This window comes from Hylaeus anthracinus, unplaced genomic scaffold (genome assembly GCF_026225885.1).
Source record: "Hylaeus anthracinus isolate JK02 unplaced genomic scaffold, UHH_iyHylAnth1.0_haploid 11978, whole genome shotgun sequence".
NCBI classification, from domain to species: domain Eukaryota; kingdom Metazoa; phylum Arthropoda; class Insecta; order Hymenoptera; family Colletidae; genus Hylaeus; species Hylaeus anthracinus.
Genome location: NW_026534326.1, coordinates 1,687,320 through 1,691,062, shown reverse-complemented (window position 1 = coordinate 1,691,062; position 3,743 = coordinate 1,687,320). Strand labels below are relative to the sequence as shown.

At 38.1% G+C, this 3,743-nt stretch overlaps 1 protein-coding gene across 1 annotated transcript in view; it reads left to right on the top strand.

Moving 5' to 3' along the window:
* The first annotated feature begins 548 nt into the window (after positions 1 to 548).
* The window catches only part of LOC128897075 (glutamine synthetase 2 cytoplasmic), a 16,425-nt gene continuing 13,230 nt past the window's right edge, over positions 549 to 3,743 (top strand). Inside the window, exon 1 of the mRNA XM_054160754.1 lies at positions 549 to 784. The gene's annotated coding sequence lies outside the window, so the exon portion shown is untranslated. The remainder of the gene's footprint in view (positions 785 to 3,743) is intronic.

The following is a 3,743-nucleotide window of genomic DNA, read 5'->3' as shown; positions in this document are numbered from 1 at the left end:
CGGTGGAGCGCCCGCGGTCGTAAGCTACGCGCTATTGGCCGCGCTCCACCGGCAAACTCGCATTCTGATTGGTCGGGGTTTTCCGTTAATATCTCCTCAACGAAGCCTCGGACAACATTTTCGTTAAGGAAAAAGTTGTTTCAAATCACCTCCCGAGCCACCCCTTTCAATGACGTCCACCATTTTTGGGACACCCTGTATAGCACATAGTGACCCATTTACAACATAAAATTTGTCCGCGTGGAGGGGGTAATCGCTTCCGTCTCCCCCCGCTCCGTCGTACGCGCCACCGACGCGTTCCCATTCGGCGAGGGCGACCGACCGCGGCCGAGCGTCGCCGAGAAAAAATTCCACTCGCTCACCTGGCTGAGCGACGCTCAGTCTCACGTCCTTGGATCAGTTCGCGTTACGTCATCTTGGGAGAACCGCGAACAATTTCTGTCGCGTGTTCGTGACCGACAACCACCATGGACACCCGATGCGTGCAGACAAGAATTTTCCTGGTGGACCCCGCGATCGCATCGGATAATCGCTCGGCGGTGGGGAACAGTGAGCGGGGGGTGAGCGACGCGTGCGCTGAAAACGCCTCCCCTACATAAATATCTCAAAACACGGTCCGACGGCAGTAACACGGGCCGCGCTATCAGCCGCTCGTCGCCTTTACAGTGCCTTTTAACTCGCAACGCGATACGCGACGGGATCACGATACTCCGGTCCACGCTCCAACCATCGATCAAACGATCCTCTACGGACAACACTTCTCGCTGAACTCGACCAACTAGCGGTGAGTGGAAACAACGATTTCCATCTATCAACGATCTCTACTATCGATCTCCCATCGATCGCATCGCGCTCGTTGCAAAACACCCTAGAAATTGGAGCAAATTCAATCGTTACATATTTGAATTCATTTTGTACTTTTCTGAAATAATCTTGAATTATTTGAATTTGAATTTGAATTTGAATTTGAATTATTTGAATTATTTGAATTATTTGAATTCATGGTGAAATTAAATATCGAAGGTTTGTTTTGTTACTGTGCAGGTTGATTTATCTTTAATGTGTAAGAAAATGGCGAGTGAATGCTTTTAATTTGGACCTGATTTGATTTAATAACAAAGAAGCAATTTGTATTCGGTTCCTAATTCCTAGTAGTTTTCAGGTATGCTTGCTATCTGTAAAGAGAGTAACACGAAGTAATATTTTATAGCTGCTTCGAATACTGTATAGATAGATAGATTCTATTGGAAATTGGAGAAGATTAGTTATTTATCCTGATGGAGCATAAAGTAAACAGTTTTAATCTGGAAGTATGCGTTGAGGAACGAAGAAGTAATTTCTAACTAGTAGGTTCCAGACACTCTTGCAATCCGTTGAGAGAATAACACGAAGCAAAATTTGATAGCTACTTTAGACACTGTATAGTACTGTATAGTACTGTATAGATAGATTCTATTAGTAGAGTGTAAAGTAAATAGGTTTAATCTGGAAGTGTGCATTGTAAAAACAAAGAAGCAGTTTGTACTCGGTTCCTAATTCCTAGTACATAGTTCTCAGGTACGCTTGCGATCTGTAAAGGGAGTAGCACTAAGCAAAATTTGATAGCTACTCTAAACACTGTATAGGTAGATAGATTCTATTGGAAATTGGAGAAGATTAGTTATTTATCCTGATGGAGCATAAAGTAAACAGTTTTAATCTGGAAGTATGCGTTGTAAAAACAAAGAAGTAATTTCTAATTAGTAGAAAACATTGAGTTTTCCTTATTGTTGCAAGTTTCCACAGACAATGCTGTGGAACTTTATGCAAATTCGTATACATATCTTTATAGAGGTACCCAAAGAACAGAAACTTGGAATATACTATGACTTCTAAATATTTTATATTATATGTAACATGTAGTTTACTTTTTATATTTCATATATTACATCGTTCCATAAATTCATGCCACTCAAATTAATATATGAACTCCTTTAAGTATTCTAAAACCTATCACTATACTGTCACTACAAAATTTCTGTACTTTTTATATATTTATATACATACTTTTTAAATATTGCTTCAGCCTGCTGCACGAACTTATGGAACGACCTGATACACTCATGCATTTGTTCGCATCCTTTGTGTACTTACAGTTGTTCGCAGTGTAAACATTCGCAGTTCAGCAATAAGTATAACGAGACACGCGAATACGAAATGAAATTCTATTTTTCTATTTAAACGTCTGATTCGTAATTGATGGCAATTACTAATTGGAACGCTGCATTAATGACATAATGGCTGAGCTATTATCTTTTGTTGTGCATGTTCCCCATGCGTTCGGGGCGAATTGAGGATTTTCTACGAATGGTTCTGTGGTTTTGAAAAATATGAAATGTGAATGAACGATAATAGGCATAGCTAACGACATATAATAGCGTAGCTTTAGGCTGAATAGCTATATTTAATTCTTAAATGGAGCTACAGTACTACTACTATTAAATTTAAATTATTAAATGTAGCTACTAGTTTAATTTAGACAAATTTCTTTAATAGACGTAGAGGGTACGAATACTTATATGGGACTGATTGTACATAGCTACCTATGTTTCAGTAATTTCTATTCCAATTAAATAGTTTTACCTTGTTTTCTCACATTTTGTTCGCATAACTTACTAAAGCTACGTGCAAAAATATCGCTCTTTATCGCAGTCCTCTTGAAATTTATTTAAACCAATGCAACAACAAGTTTCTTTTATCGATTAGCGTTAAGCCTCAGCCACTTTATTTTTACTTACACCTTCCATTGGATGGCCAGGTTTCTGTCGAGATAAGTACCTCTAGGTCTATCTACCGATAATAGATAGCCGACGCGTACAAAACAGATTTGTCGTCCCGCTTTCACTTTCCATCCAAAGTCTAGGAAAATATAGTTGGCCTGTAACTAAGGACTACGATCATCGAGTCCAACAGTCTAAAGAAACATTAACAATCTGAGCTAGAACTGAAAAAATCCAGTAGTTTGTATATTTAAATGATAAGATGTGAGGAAAAATGATTTAAGGAAAAATGATTTAATTGGAAATGAGAAATCGAGTAAAATTTATTACATTCTTTATTAATTGCGTTGAATATTAGGAGGAGCATCGTATCATTTTTATAACAGGAGCTCCCCAAGGTGCCAGCAGGCCAAAGCATGAATATTTCATAGCATTGTGGATGAAAGATGAATCATTTCAAGATTGTACGCTTCAAACTGAAACAATGCTTTCGCCTGCTCGACGTCTACGCGGAGTGTCCCTTTAAAGTAACATGCAAATCTTTATTTCTATCGTTGCATTTGGAGATTAACTCCTTCTCGACACAGTTCCCTTTTTATCGACTTCTATATCAACTGCAGGACGAGTTGGACACGCTGACCTACATAGAATAAAAAATATGGAGAACTGCATACAAGTTTGTGTACACAGAAAGAAGTAGAAAATAACTATTTGAGTGTACGTAGAACTGTGTAAAAGCTTGCGTATGCAGAAAGAATTAGGAAATAATTAGTTGAGTATATGGAGAACTGTGTAAAAGTTTGCGTATGCAGAAAGAATTAGAAAATAATTATTTGGGTGTACGTAGAACTGTGTAACAGTTTGCGTATGCAGAAAGGATTAGAAAATAATTATTTGTAGAAATATAGAGAACTGCATAAAAGTTTGCGTATGTAGAAAGAATTAAATGTAATCATTTAGGTATATGTAGAGCTGCATAAAAGT